Here is a 17,377-nt window from a genome sequence, read left to right on the forward strand (position 1 = left end):
TACCTCAGTTGGTTAGAGATAAACTTTTCCTATTGTAATGAAAATTAACTACTTTTTATGCCATTTTTTGTTTATAAATTCAAAAATATATAGGTTTTTCGAACAAGGCTGCGTTAAGTTACGCGGAAGGGTCTGTGTAACATCTTCTGAAAATTTGAAGCAAATTGGTTTCTTAGATTATGAGAAAACATGTAATTTTTATAAACAAATAAAACTTTTGGGAACCAAGCCACGAAGTTGGGATTACCTTTTTAGTGCATACCAGGTCCATAGGATGGATTATCTTCATCTTCTGCAAACTCCTCCAGCAGCTTCCTCTTTGTCCTCCTCCTGTGTACTCCTGCTTGTATTTCTGGGCTATTTACAACCCTGTCAGCAGCTCGAAGACATTCCTTGTCTAAAGCAAGCATCGTTCGTACCATGTTGAAATCTATCTTCTTTCCCATATTTCGAAATACTTTGCACCTTATCACGTTACTATCATTGAAAGTAGCAACAGCATCATACACACCAAAGTGAGGTGTTTCTATTCCAACAAACACAGTCTTAGGGTTCCTTGACCATATAGCACTATTTACACTTTCACTGAGGTTTTGAGTTTTTTCCATTAACATACTTTTTCAACAATTCAGGTGCTACTAAGTCTCTGGAAATAGGTTTTATCACCTCTGTTAGCGCATCATGAAGACTATGTTTATGAGTGTACACTTCAACAGCTAGCAATTCCTTGTTGTGTTTACACCAACTGTTTTCTCCTTTGGGACACAACTAACGATGGGAACTTTCATCTGTTGAAAAAGTATGATAAAAAAGATCCCAAACAGCCTTCTTCATTTCATCGACACTGTGTGTGTTTTGCTTAGTAGTCATTCCATAATAGTTCTCTGTTTTGTCAATTACACTGTCAATTAACCTTCCCTGCACACCCAACTCTTTAACATTACTGAGTTTTTGTTTTTTGTACGAAGCTTTTAGTCGTCGAAATCTTGATCGCATTCGTTTCTGTACGTGTCCAATAGACACAAATTTCTGCACTACGACATCATCACCGTAGGGCTTCAGTTCTTGAATATGTTCGAAACTTTTAGAATCAAATCACCAAGGTAATTCACATATAGCGCATATCACACGCAACAGAACGATGAAATATACTAGGAACACCAGCAGCTCCCATTCCTCCACTACTGCCGCTATAGATAGCTGTGCAACTATTTTCATGTGTACCTTTATTTTTTGTGGACATCCACAATATTTAGATATTACTACTACATCTAAACATCTAATACTTTCCCTGTATACGTTTTGGTGACAGATACTACACCATGAAGAGATGTGTGTACCACATGTTGCACTCAAGTCTCTATTACCACTGTTTTCTATTACTGCTTTTTCCACAGCTTTTTTCATAGATTCTATACAGATATGTTCTACTTTAGACCCTATAAAGCTCTTATAGTTCGTAAACTTGCTTGGGGGATTTAGAAGATTCATCATGCCTCAGAAAACTGCATCTACAGTAGCACCCTTGTCAATTGTACGCAAGGCATAAACAAATCTGATTTTGCTACCATTTTCGTCATTTGGAATTACTGCAACACTGTTCCAAAAGGTGGTCATATATGAACACTTACGACACTTCAGTTCCATTTCACTGGCAGTTCCTACGTGGTTTTAATTTTTTATAGAGATATCCAGACTGACTTCACTACGCTGAATACATCTTACACAGTTTGCAAAAATTCCATTGATAACTAATATGTCAAATATTTCATTCACATCCTATTCGGCCATAAAAAAATCCATATTGCCCTCTAACTTAATTAAGCTTCCTCTGCGAAGTACTTTCTTACTTTCAATGCAATGGGCGGGTGTACCAGCAAGGTTAGGTTCACACACCTCGTTATCGTCTTAATTGTTTACGGTAATAACACCTACCTTTGGCTTTCAAACATTTCTTCTTTTTCTTGAAAGCCTTCAGAATATTTCTAGTAACTTTACGTTTATCCGTGATTATCCATCTATAAAACCGAGGCTTCAATGAATAGAATTCATTACTAATATTTTCAGGATTACAAAAGAGTAAATAAACACGAAACAACAATCTAGCGAGTGATATGTACCGAACTATCACAGATCAGCCACAACACTTATTTTGTAACAGTTATCATTTCTCACGTCACTAAAATGTACATGATGAGCATGTAGACTCATGAGTACAAAATTTAACAGCAGCTTAACAGCGCCACAGTAGGTCACGCCCATGCAGAACATATTTCAAAAATATTTTAAAAATAGTTTTAGTCTTATGAACTGAATAAATTAGATATCAATTGAAAGGGAAAAGTCTGTAGATTTTTGAAATGCAAAAAAGTAAAATTTGAATATTTCATGATTTTGAACCTTTCTCGTGCCCCTTAAGAAGCCTCTGAGAAGTTTTAAATGGTGCTACAGGCCATGAACTGTCTTACGTATATGCAAGCAGAGAAAATTTATACGTTTTTCCGACTTGAGAACTTACAGTTAATGAAGAGGTTTTTCGGAAATATATGTTTATATTGCCGTCTTTCTTGTTTTGGTATTAGGGATGACTAAGCGCATTCGTACACAGCATAGATTTCCTGCTCCAACGACGCATTAGAGAAACCAGTCTTGTTTCACACAGTACCTCAGGTCTTACAGGGAAGAATTAGGAACAGCAGCACCTGAGTGGTTACCGAAAGATGGAGGGCGATAGTTTGAGCCAAGTGGAGAGAAACCACGTGACACATACATTAAAATTCACTGGTGATAGAGAGGAAATAAAATACTAAAGCAAGAATTGTCGCTAGCGTAAGCTGCTAGAATGAAGTACATAATACAAAATACTGTTACGATCACAGGTTGTATTTTGATCTGTTACTGTCTCGTTTCAGGTACACGAAATACTACGGAGTTGTCCTGCGCTTACGTATTACGCAGAGCGAAATGCAGATGCTGTCGAAACGCTCAAACACAGAAGCGAGCAAAGCGTCAAATAGCTCCTTTCTGTCTCTCACTTCTCATACTATGACAGCAGCGTACGCTAATTAACGTCAGTACAACGCAAGCTCTTTGTGGGAGTAGCGTTACACGGAAGTGTCTTTCTGGAGCATTTCGTGCCGACATCTGTGCTCATTAAGGTAACCTTTGATGAACGGCGCTAAATGTACCTCGCTGTCTGACAGTTTACCACATGTATTTTCCTGTTTAATTAGGCAACCCCCTACCATAGCCGCAAATGGGCGAATTCGCACATTCTAAGTTGATGTGTCGGTCATGAACCGAGTTTGAATACCTTTGCAAAGACGAAACAAAAATGGCAAAAGAGTGATAATTCAGTTGTCAAATGATTGTAAGAATATGATATGAAATACTCTGGAACAAAGGAACTGAGGGGAATAGTTGTTCACAGTGAGATGCTTCGCATATTAAGGCTATACTAATGTTAAATAGGTTTCTGAGACTCCTACATTTGGTACACTGGAGTATCTGGTACCCCTTCTCCTTTCCATGGCTGTGTGCATTGACTGCATGCCGCTGTGTAAGGCGGGTGACCTTGAAGCGGACTTAGCCGCTGAGCGAGGCAAGCGGGCAACACGGGCCCTAGTATTACTAGGCCCGTGTTGCTGGAAAATCAAGTTGCGGTTGCGCAATCGGGACTGATAAAGCGCGCCGACGGCGGAGGGGGGCCGGAAGTAGTGACGTACAGGCGCGCGGCAGCTGCATGCTCATTCGACTCGAGGCAGCCGCACGAAGCACACAGCCATGCCTTACCGTCGTAGAAGAGGATTTCGCCGTTCAAGAATGCCAGTGTACAAGACTGTTATCACCTTTTTCTTGTACAACTAATGAGGTAGTACCAGGCAATTAAAAAAAAAATGGCTCTGAGCACTATGGGACTCAACTGCTGTGGTTATTAGTCCCCTAGAACTTAGAACTACTTAAACCTAACTAACCTAAGGACAGTACACAACACCCAGCCATCACGAGGCAGAGAAAATCCCTGACCCCGCCGGGAATCGAACCCGGGAACCCGGGCGTGGGAAGCGAGAACGCTACCACACGACCACGAGATGCGGGCACCAGGCAATTCATGGATGACAATTGCTGTAGTAAGGGGCAGTGACAAGCCTAAAGCAGGATTGGAGTCTTACTATGAATGCTCTTTTTTATACTATCTCAGCAAGTTACAGTCCTGTTAGTTAGATCGTCGAAATTGCTCTTCAACGGTTCTCTCCAAACTGCAAACTGCCACAAAATAGCATGTAGTTCAATTTAGGAAGAAAGGTCTGTCATATTTCGACTACCATAAACGTCAAAAATTACTTTCGTATACCATTTAATTGGCTGCATTGTCCGACAAAGCTTAGCGAAACCCGAAAGTCGATAGATTTGTATATATTTTGTGCACGCTGTGGTGGACAGTTTTGACAAAGGTTAAAAATTGCAACGTGTAATACTTAGGGGTACTTCTTTGTTTGAATGAAAGATGATAGATTTCGGTCATGAATATGACTATCCTCGTTTCACAAAGTCTCCGTTCTAATAGGCCTCGGAAGGCCCAATGGTACTCACCGACCACCGTGTCATCCTCAGCCGATAGGCATCACCAGGTCACAAAAAGCAATTCCGCTATCCATTGCACTATTGCAACAACCAGGGAAATTCTTAAAATGTTCCAATCTTAATACAGCTGCACATGCGTAACAGTCACGCCATGTAAACATCAGACATGCTTGTGCTAGCCCCGTTCTTTCACCATGAACTACATAAAATCTGAATACCCATTTCAGGCAAGGTAACTATAATATTCATACCAAACGTTCTATTTTCTACGTTAACTATCTGTTTTCGTGTCACCACCCTTACGTTTTATGCACCCATACTACATTCGCATTTGGGCGCTGACATAAAGACATTAAAGAATATAGCAAACATGGAAAGATTTGGCCACAGTAATAAAAGAATAAGTGCCCATTTCATTCAATGATGGACAGTGACTGAGGACAGACAGCTACGCCAAAATAGCAAGAGGTCTATAATAGCAGTATATCCCACTTAAGAGGAAAAAAACCGGCAAACTTCGCAAGATTATTGCCGTACGAGCTAAAGAACAACTGTAGTCAATAGTTATGGTGTTATCTTCTTAGAAGACAGATGGAACCAGTGTACAGTGTGACTACCTGGAGACATGATACCATGCAGAGTCGTAATGTGTGTTGACAGTTGGACATTTGGATAGAACCACGTCTATAATTGCTTGTCTGCGAGACACAGAATGGGCAGAAGCTTTTATTTGGTGACTAATAAGAAACCGTAATTTTTCTTCCCTTGGTACGTAATTTTATGTATATGTGGTAAATCAGCTGCTACAGATAATTACTGTTTATTACTGTTTAATATTACACTTCTAAAGCCCAGTGACATCTCACAGACCTTATAAAAACTACAAATAACCAACGTGGTATGTTGTTTTTGTTTAAAAATGTAATGAGCTACATCACTTCAGTTTGTAACAACCACTATACAAACCAATAGCCTATAACCAATAATATCCAGGTTCACCGCGCGGGGTAGCCGCGTGGTCCGAGGCGTCTTGTCACGGTCCGCGCGGCTCCCCCCGCCGGAGGTTCGAGTCCTCCCTCAGGCAGAGGTGTGTGTGTATGTTGCCTTTAGCGTCAGTTAGTTTAAGTTAGATTAAGTAGTGTGTAAGCTTAGGGACCGATAACCTCAGCAGTTTGGTCCCACAGGCTCTTACCACAAATTTCCAAACTTTTTTCCAGGTTCACCAGACGCAGAGTTGACAATTCCGGCGGTTTACTGCGCTGCTCTCAACAGAGAAACAAATATAATTATATGAATGCGTGGTGTCTGTTCATACGGATACGTCCAGAAGCACAGACACCACTCTGAATCCGCAGCTGTGGTACATGTTACGTAAATTGAAGGTTGTGTGGGGTTGAGGGGGGGGGGGGGGAGGGAAGGGACGGATGACGTCAGGTGCATTGGGACTTTATGCAAAATCCACGGTGATGACTGAAGATGTGTGCCAGGCCAGGACTCGAACCCGGAATCTCCTGCTTACTAAGGCAGCTGTGTTAACCACTGCACCACCCAACACGGGTTTTATCGCAAATGCACAGACTATCTTGACACACTCAGCCGACCCACACTCTCCCCCTAGCGTCCTCACTTATCCGCAGTCCCTCGCCATGTCCTCCGTGCTCGTTAATTTTAGATTCCCGCTAGAGTTCGAACTCAAATGTGCATCTGCACTGGTGGTTGTGAATTCATAGCCCATCAAACAGTATCATTTATTTGAATGCGTGGTTTCTGTATTTTCAGGAAGCAGGAGGAGGTCTCATATTGCTTCGCATGTGATTTCTGTCAAACTCTGTCTATTACTCCAAGATCAACACCAGAAGACGAGCCAAACATGTCTTACGAATTTGGTTCTCTGGAGACATGTGAAGAAAATTACATTGTCTACCAATATGGGTGTGCATTTACTTGGAGATGTCTCTGCTCAAACATTTCCCAAGCAACTTTTCGATATGGGCAACGGCATACTTCAGGTTCTTCCTGAAACACAGGAGATACCGTACCCCCTCGAACTTAGGTCAATTTCAGCCATGAATTTAAGATCTTAAAAAGGTTATTCAGAACATGGCCAAAAACGTCAGGAATCACGATTGGCTATCGGCGCGACCTAGCTCCAAAGAATGATGACCTCAGTCGAATCAATAATTATATTCTATTGAATATTCCTGGTGTGCTTACGAAATAAAAACCCATTGACACAGTTACAGAAGAGGATCAAACTGTTAGAATTTCTCACTTCATTGGAGCCTGCGGGAATGCCACCGCCCATGTTGTCATTGAAAGCTGCCTCACCAGCACTCCGAGGCTGTGTAACGGAACCAGACTTTCGGTGAGAAAACTGATTCCAAATGTGACTGACGCAAGAATAATTGACGGCTAATGTAAAGGAAAAGATGTGCTGGTTCCACGTATTCCAATGATTCCCACTGACTTGCCATTCGGACTCGAACGACTACAATTAATTGTGTGTCTTGCTTTCGCATTGACAATCAAAGCTCAAGGATAGCCCCAGCACTTTGGTGGATTAAATGTAGATAATCCATGCTTTTCTCATGATCAACTACATGTTGCTTGCTCCATATTGGTTCAAATGGCTCTGAGCACTATGGTACTCAACATCTGAGGTCATCAGTCCCCTAGAACTTAAAACTACTTAAACCTAACTAACCTAAGGACATCACACACATCCATGCCCGAGGCAGGATTCGAACCTGCGACCGTAGCAGTCGCGCGGTTCCAGACTGAGCGCCTAGAACCGCGAGACCACCGCGGCCGGCGATAAGTGTCAGTAGTAGTTCCTGTCTAAGTGGGTGAAATATTCTGTGAACCCTGGGAATGGTCATATTCTCATTTATTCGGAGATAAGGTATAGGAGATCTTATGCTCATTTCAATAGCAACGTGTCGGTTGCCTCTCCCATTTAACATTTCTGTCAGATCCTAATTTAATTTAAAAGACCACTTTTAGCTACTATATTTCTAAGCGAACAGGGTCCTCTTTGATAGAAATAATGTTAGAGAGATTTCGTGTTCGTTACACATTGACTAATCACAGCATCAGTTTGTTCAGTACCGTTATTACATTTTGGGTCAGTGTTTGACTACAAAGAAAGATGCCTTACTCTTCGCCTATAATTGGGCAAGCAACAGCTTGTAAAATAATTGAAAAAGAAAGGTCTTAGAATATCTAAATACTATATCTAATGTATTTGCTACGTTATTTGCTAATTATGCGCCTCAAACAACTATGCGTAGAGTAAATTGCCGCAAATTAATTCGAAACTTCACTGGTCTCCCAAATATCACGTGGGGTGTTTTAAATAATAATTTCATCGTTTAGAATTAAGGACCGTTTGCCAAGTACCTAGGGAAATAAAGAGAATAGTTTGTTGTTAAAGACTTTCCCGTGGCAAATCACATTCGTGCATCTTGTTGAATGACTCCACTGAAATTTTGCATTATTTCAACGGAACATCTGCTTGTCTTATCCATGTTATCATTTTAACAGTCAGTTCCACTGAATGGAAATGGCCAGGTGGTCGGTGTAAATACAGAGACGAGTCAGTGACACAATCTGAATATACGCCCAGAAGCTTCAGCTGTAATGGTAGGGTGTTAAAACATAATAAAAGGTTACCTGTTTGTTTCGTTATTTCATGGAAGACTAGCAAGTACGAGTCCACGTGCCTCTAGAACAGTGGTCGTCAAACTGCGGCCCACGGTCCGTATGCGGCCCAAATGAAATATTGTCGCGGCTCGCTGTTCTCAGCCGTATTTTATTCATTATGTAATTGTTACTCCGAACATATTCCCATTTTTACTAAGAACCAAATAGCTTCCAAGCTACCTATTCCAATTTTCGTAGCACAGGACAGCATTTAAGTTTACGAGAGTGCTTTTGCTGACACGATCTGAGTTCGAATCTCTACCACAAAAAAAAAGTGTAAGCATTACAGGCGTACCTAGGGAAAAACAACAAGAACGGGGCGTGACGTCCGCGGCCGCCTCAGCTTTGCCATATCAGTCGCGGACTAACTAAGATTTAGTGCTCCTGAGCGTTCTTCGTGTTGTAAGCGCATTTGTACGATTACCTTTATTACAATAAATAATGTGTAGTGTACTATCAAAAACAGTCGCCAAGTGGTAGTAGAGAAGTTAACAAATAAAGGGAAAAATCGGAAGAAGAATTTTGTTCTGTATGTGAGCACACAAAATGTACTACTGTCGCTTAGCATTCCGGGAAACGGTTGTGAGAATGATGAGGCAATTTATTCGAGAACTACACAAATAAGTATATTTCATTTTCAAGAACGAAACTGAAAGATTGTTCACCTAAAATCAAGAACGTTATGTTAGAGGCAGTCGGACAAAATGAGGCTGTTACGAAAGCATTATATGAAGTATGTAACGGTTTTGCAAAAAGTATGAAACCTCTCATTCATGCTGTAGTAATGAAACAATGTATGATAACTGTTTCTCAAACTTTGTTTCGACGTATCTCAAGCAGTAAACAAATATTTCCCGAAATAGAGCAGCTTATGCTTTTGGAATCCACCTGTCTCAGCCTCATAGAAACTATTTCATAACATGTGTTTGAGGAAGTAATAAATAAAGTGTAAATATGCAGATACTTTAGTCTTGCATGTGATTTCATCGTAGATATAGCTTCGATGGCTCAGTTTTCACTATTTGTGCGTTACTGCACAAATGACACAATGTAGACCTCTTAGCAGTTATAGCGACTATAGGTCACACAATATGTTGTATTTTATGAATGGAATTAAAGATCTTGCCGGAAGAAAAGGCTTACCTCGTCAATGACGGGCATAGTATTCATTAAGAGGAGATGGAATTTAGTGAATTTACTCTCCATTCACTGCCTACTGCATCAAGAAAATTGAGCAGGTGAGATTTCAAATAACAAACTAAAGGATGTTTTTAAAATAGTCACGATGTTGTTGTTGTTATTGTGGTCTTCAGTCCAAAGACTTGTTTGACGCAGCTCTCCATGCTGCTTTATCCTGTGAAAGCGTCTACATCTCCAAGTAACTACTGCAACCTACATCCATCTGAATCTGTTTACCGTTTGCATCTGTTTGTCTCCCTCTACGATTTTTACCCTCCACGTTTCCTTCCAGTACAGAATTGGTGATCCCTATATGTCTCAGAATGTGTCCTACCAATCTATCCCTTCTTCTAGTCAAGTTTTGCTACAAATTCCTGTTCTCCTCAATTCTGTTCCGTGCCTCCTCATTGGTTACGTGATCTACCCATCGAATCTTCAGCATTCTTCTGTAGCACCACATTTAAAGAGCTTCTATATTATTTTTTTGTCTAAACTGTTTGTCGTCTACATTTCACTTCCATACATGGCTACACTTCATGCAAATACTTTCATAAAATACTTCCTGACGCGTAAATCTATACTCAATGTCAACAAATTTCTCTTCTTCAATCGCCAGTCTACATTTTATATCCTCTCTACTTCGAACATCATCAGTTATTTGCTCCCCAGATAGCAAAACTCATCTACTACTTTAAGTGTCTCATTTTCTAATCTAATTTCCTCAGCATCACCTGATTTAATTCGACTAAATTCCACTATCCTCATTTGGCTTTTGGTGATGTTCATCTTATATCCTCCTTTCAAGAGACTGTCCATTCTTTTCAAGTGCTCTTCCAGGTCCTCTGCTGTCTCTGACACAATTACAATGTCATCGGCAGACCTCAAGGTTTTTATTTCTTCACCATGGACTTTAATTCCTACTACAGATTTTTCTTTCTTTTCCTTTGCCGCTTGCTCAATATAAAAATTTAATAACATCGGTGATAGACTACAAACCTGCCTCACTCCCTTCCCAACCAATGCTTCCGTTTCTTATAACTGCCATCTGGTTTCCGTACAAATTGTAAATAGTCTTCCGCTCCCTGTATTTTACCCCTGTCACCTTAGAATTTGAAAGAGAATATTCCAGTCAACATCGTCATAAGCGTTCTAATTTCATTCGAGCAGCTGAACTTAATCGCCGAAAATTTGAAGAACTACTTGATGAATTTCAGGCTTGTTACGATGGTGGTGTCCAACATACCGCTGGTAGATGTCTAAGAGACGTTGAAGTGCTGGAACAATATGTCACTCTTAAATCTAAAAATTTTTTCCTTACAACAAAATAGTAAAAATTATGCTGAACATGATAATGAAGATTGGGTTTTTATTTCTATATTATACAAAACGTCAACAAATTTAATGTGGAATTGGAAGGACCAAATAAAGTAATCGGGCAAATGATCCAAAAAAAAATTGCATTTGAAGGCAAATAGCTAATATATATATTAGCTATTTTTGAAGAAAAAGATTTGTCTAATTTTCAAACGGTTACTATCCTCCTATCAGAATGAACTATCAGCGAAAGTTTTTACCAAGATATGTCGTTCTATTTGAAAGATCACTTGAACGAAATAAGAAAAATTTGTAGAGTTAGAAATATTAGTCCCGTAGAGAAGCAATGGCATGTTGAAAGTGGGATCATTCGACCAAGTTGGGTTTCATAAAAATCGTTTAACAACGGCATTAATCGAACTTCAACACACACACAGCTTAAAGCACAACTTACAGAAAATCGTGAGAAGTATGCTGGCGATGCGGGCCTACCAATTAAAAAAATTTACGAGACTGTGCACAGGTTATTTTAACTCTGTTATCTTTGTGATTCTTCGTTTTCATAAATGAACTGCTTGAAAAATTAATAGTCTCTTCCTTTCCTGCGTCCTTTATATTTAGCTGTCTAACGACACGAACATTATAAAGCTAAGCATGACACGTGTACAGGGTGAGGCCAAAGTCTGGATACACTCCTATCAAAGTCGAGCGGTGTGAGGTATCATAATGGCGTCTGGTAAGGGACGTCTGAAGGTGAGGGCGCAACTCGTAGGACCTATTGCGACAGCGGTAGCCACCTTGAAATTCGCTATCTTGGGTTCGTTTTAAAGATTTACGTGCGAAACCTGTTTCAAAATATCTTCACTTGTGTAGAAGTTATGACCTTATAAAGTTTAGAACACTTGTCAGAGTCAGCATTACAGCATATGCTCAGTATGACCTCCATTGCGCTGGACACACAATCTGAGTCTTTTTTGCCAGTACTGCTGCACAAGCCGCAGGATCTGTGGGTCGACAGAGGCACACGCCTTCTCAATAAGTCCGAAAAGGTGTGCTACATTGTTGATTTTTACCTTATACACAATTGATTTCAAGTCTCCCCACAGATAAGCGTCAGGAGGTGTAAGATCAGGGGACTGTGGTGGCCTTCGATAAGAACCCTCCTACCTACCCACTGATCTCCAAACTGTTCATCCAGAAATTGTCACTTCAGTAGCTTAGTGGGGAGGATGCACTATTTTGTTGAAAAAAGGTTGGGAAATCATTCCTTGAATTGATGAGTGCTGGAAGCACATAATCCCACCTCTCCCCATTCAAGTTCCCATCAGTAAACAAATTAATGAAATTTATTTTGATGTATAGAATCACAAAAATTAATGAGATAATTCATTCTGCCTTTATAGGTACCAGACAAAAAGAAACCACATGTATCTGGCCAAAAATCAGCTTCTATCCTAGCTGAATAATTAGTTTAATGTTGATGAATTTTTTCCAATTTTTTCATATTCTGTTACATAATCACGGGCCTATTTCAATCTATTTATATCTTCAAGTAACATACCATAATCTGGGTCTCATAGACATAATCTTTTAAAACGTTGACTTAACAAGGATAAAATAGGAAATCTTTAATACAATAAATGTATTTCCCTTCATTTATTTTCCAGATCATATCTGTAGTACAAAATCCAAACTGACTGTTCCAACATTCATTGCCAATTTATTTAAAATTATGAAATTTGAAATCACCATCAACAAACTCCTGATAGGAATGATTTTAATTTTTATAGTCTTGTTAAAAGTATTTTAAAAATTAATTATCCCTTACTAGTTGTTTTCATAGTTTGAAGATGTCTGAGATAAACGAAAACAATATTTTCCTTTATGTTTTCCTCTAGTAAAATATTTTCTAACTACATCTTGATTTCCAAGAAAGAAATCATCGAATACTACAAGTGAATTGTGTTGGCATTGATCTGATGGTGTAATTACACCACTGTTTTTAATAAATGTACTAATCTTCTCAGTAATTTCATTTTCAACTTTTTTACACATTTTATAAATTCTTGATATTTTTCCATAACCACTTGGACCTATTGTAGAACACTACACAGAATTAGGTAAGAGCTTACTATATTTATTTTTTGATTTTTTTCTCTGGAATTCTTATTTTTGATTGTCAATCTATTTTCATTCAATTAAATACATTTTAATAATATTAAATACGTCACATATTTCAACTGAGTGGTAAGTCATCTCTTCTCAGAAAAAGAGTGATTGCATGTATACGAGAAAGTTGTAACAATGTTGCACTATTTGGTTTTTATACATTTCCCAATCCAAATATTACACAAAAATAATAAATTATGTTGTGATGGAAAAACGACAGAAATTCCTGTTGCCGAAAATAGTTTGAAAAGCTTAGATAAAATTTTATTCATTCAAAAAAGCCTGTTATCCACATTAAAGCTGATGAAATTTTAAATATAATTATTATTGAGAGTGATGTTAAATTATATATGGCTATATAAGTTGGTTTTGGAAGTGTGCTGGAATTTAGTGGTCAAATTATTGACGCTAGTGAAAAAGCAGTTGCTAATGATTTTTCTAAATTTATTCTGTAAGAATTAATCATCACAAATTTTAACCTAGCTGATAAAATATTTGTGAAAGATAGTGATCATTTTCAACGAGAAACTAATATTATTACTTCATTCAACCCTAATGCCGCATTTGGTGGACCAATAATTCATGAACCACATTAGTCTATAGTTATTACAAATTTTGATACTGTATATGAGTTACAAATAACTGTAACTGCTGAAAATGATTGGATTGACTTCAATGGAGTTCGTCTGATAGTTATTTTAGAAAAGTCTTAATAAATTTTTATCTCTAATGAATAATGAACTAAATACAGAGCTACCAGTTTTACTCATTGCCTATGAATGAGAAATCAAAAAATGATCTACATATTCCTAAGGATACAGAAATTAACCTATATATATGAGATGGATGCCTTCATCCTAATCATACTCGGTTGTAGATGACTTTCAGTATTACTGGAGTTTATGGTACCGATTATCCAACATATGATGGAAAATCTAAAATGTTAACTGATAATTATCTGGGAAAGCTATTTGGTTTTATAACCATAAAGAAAGGAAATAATGTTATATGTGGAACAGAGCATCCTTTTATTTTGTTATCAGTTTGGTTGTATTTGACTTTACCTCTTAAAGATAAAACACTTATGGAAGGATGTATACTTAATAATGCAAAAGTAAAGGGTAAGAAAATTGTACTGCCTTGGTGGTTTCCTTAGGAACAATAAAAAATGTTATGGGAAGGGAATGACACTGGAATTTTTATTTGGAGTTTCAGTGCTGGAAATTCTCTTCTTAGATGGGCTGACTACAATGATGTTGGAGATGAAATAAAACACACACTTCAAAAAGAACGTAAATTTGTAGTAGAATCTATGGAAATTTGTGTACCTATTGTTAAATATAAACTGAATTGTAAGCTTAAACAATCAGAAAATGTACTAAAATACTATAATTCCAGTGTCTTTCTATGAACTACAGACTGTGGAAGTTGCTGGTTTAGGTAACAAGTAAATTTCTAGATAGGTCTCACTAATCGAGACGACTAAATAGAATTTGATAGGTCTTATTTTATTTTTATCTTGTTTCAGATTACTAAAAAATATCACCAACTGGCTGATTCATCACTATATGATCACGTAAAGCTGCCTAATATATATTCGAAAAACGGGAGAAACGAAGTATTCCTTCAAGAAGCATGGAATTTAGAACAACCAGACAAATATATGAAAGTTTATAAAGCTTTTCATAATTTTAAACGAGTTATTCAACTGAAAGGAAATGTTGATATATATCGTTATAATTTCATAACACGTCATCCTATAAGTGTGGTTAACAGGACACACAGAGGAAATACCGTTACAAGGCAAAAGACAACGATGAAATTGGTGAGTACATTTAACAATAAAGTACCAAAAGTATAATTCCTTATGTAGTTATATACTCTAAGAAAAATTTGATGTGGGATTCTCAACACAGAATATTTACTGAGAATTATTAACTGAAAAATTGCATATCTAATGGTATCCAGTTTTATTCCTTATTATTATTATTATTATTATTATTCTGGGTAGCCCTTGTCATGTATAATATGTTAGAATTTTGAATTTTTAAAATCGGTAAACATTTGGCTGACAAAAAAACGCAAATCGATCTGTTCAGCAGGCCAGATGGTGGGAGATATTGCATAGCTCTTGCCTCTAACGTACCTGTGGCTGACTGAAATTTTTATCGCTGTCCGGCGTGGCCAGAAAGTCGCGCCGTGCTATCAAACAAGTTTTCTGGACGGAATTAGCCGCCAGAACTGATTCATGAAACCGCTAACAGATTTATCATTTTTGTTCTGCAGTCAATTTTATTCCTCAAATACGAACTATATATATGATTTGTTAACGTTATTTCCTTGTCCTGCAGGGCACAGCTGAATGGCTGTGGGACTGGTTCGGCTGGCCAAATTATTGTCATTTGCTGTCGTCATCCATTGCCCAAGACCATCTGGAAGAAGACGAGAACGTCAGCAGCTTCTCTCTGTACATGGCAATGTGTACTATCTAAGACGCAGCCAGATGAAGAAGATGGATGGACAACAGTCAGCATTCAAATTGCAGTCCAACAGCAATATTCAGCAAAAAGGCTGGGTGAGGTGAAATTATTAGAAATAACACCGCCGAAGGCACCAAAAGGTTTTCCTGAAATTTTGTTGACTGGAATACATAATTTTGCGTCTTAAATTATGTTGTAAAATTAATTCTAGTGCGCTCAAAATATCAACTATTTTCAGCTAAAATTGTATTTCATTCTAGTGTGCTAAAAATTGGCTTGGATTTTTATGTATAGTAGTAACTGGGTACATTAAGAGCACTAGGCACGTTTTTAATGAATAACCTTTTATTATAAATTTATAAATTTTCTAAATTTATAAATTAAGATTTATAAATTAAGATTTATAAAATTTATGCAATTATTAAAAAAAGGTTGGGCATTAAAAACATGCCTAGTGCACTTAACGTACCCACTTACTACTTATTGATCTGTTGGAGATGGTTAAACTTTCTCTGTCATTTATTTTACTTTCTATCAGAAAATTTGCTCCCAAAAGGAAGGGCTCACTATAGATTCAAGTTAATCAGGAATACTCTCAGAATTTTTTGTTAATTAGCTGGAATTAATCTCTTCACTCCTTACACTTACAATATAGAAAAGGTAAAACTGTAACGCAGTGGAAGCCATCTTTATGGTCAGCTGTAAAATACCTTAAATGCATTGTGAAAAAATATGGAATTTACTATGGAAGCAGAGTTAGAGAGTATAATTAATTTCCTTGGTTTGCAAAGCATTAGCGTTGAACAGGTATTGAAGACTGATTCTTATCGTAAGCCGACAACTACTAATTAGATCACAGCAGAGGAGTCATGTCATCCACCATGTGAGGTAACGGGCGAGTTGTCGCGCCCTGAAGATACTGAAAGTACGGAGGAAGCAGTGGCCGGACGGGCGCTGGCCACTCGGCAGGCCGATCACGTGGTGGCAGATGCTAGCCGAAGCAAGAGGGGTCCAGCCGCGTGGCTGGGAATTCCATGGTGATGCTATGTTGATGAAGGAGACACGCCGGGAGTTCAAAAGATGGCGCACTTTGTGAAACCTTAATGGCAGACATTTCACAGTTCGTTTAGAAATTAACAGTAGCTAGATGAATCATGATACCTCAAAACGAAACATGAACATTACTATTATTTGCAGGATGATTCTGATGGTGTGATCAGATTTCAATATCTTTATTAGTTTAAAGTATAGTATCTGACGGTAAATTATACAAGTAACACCCAGCAATGAATTTCCAAAATGTTCAAATTTTCTAATGTGTGTGAAATCTTATGGGACATAACTGCAAAGGTCATCAGTCCCTAAGCTTACACACTACTTAACCTAAATTATCCTAAGGACAAACACACACCTATGCCCGACGGAGGACTCGAACAGCCGGCCGAAGTGGCCCAGCGGTTAAGGCGCTACAGTCTGGAACCACGCGCAGGTTCGAATCCTGTCTCGGGCGTGGATGTGTTAGGTTTAAGTAGTTCTAAGTTCTAGGGGACTGACGGCCTCAGAAGTCAAGCCCCATTGTGCTCAGAGCCATTTGAACCATTTGAGGACTCGAACCTCCGCCGGGACCAGCCGCACAGTCCATGACTGCAGCGCCTAGACCGCTCGGGTAATCCCGCGCGGCGCATTGAATTTCCAACATATAAACGCTTCATCCGATTTTGTCGATCGCCGTGTCTTTCGAAAGCTATTAGTGTAAACCTAAATTGGTATGAATTACAGGCATGTAACGTAAATAGTACATTAGTTATTGGAGGTCAAAGTGGCCGATTACTATCGATCGCGTCAGGCCATAAGTACTCCACAGTTACATGAAAAAACCGGTAGCAGCATGCTTAAAAATGGTTCAAATGACTCTGAGCACTATGGGACTTAACTTCTCAGGTCATCAG

Source organism: Schistocerca cancellata, chromosome 4 (assembly GCF_023864275.1).
Source record: "Schistocerca cancellata isolate TAMUIC-IGC-003103 chromosome 4, iqSchCanc2.1, whole genome shotgun sequence".
NCBI classification, from domain to species: Eukaryota; Metazoa; Arthropoda; class Insecta; order Orthoptera; family Acrididae; genus Schistocerca; species Schistocerca cancellata.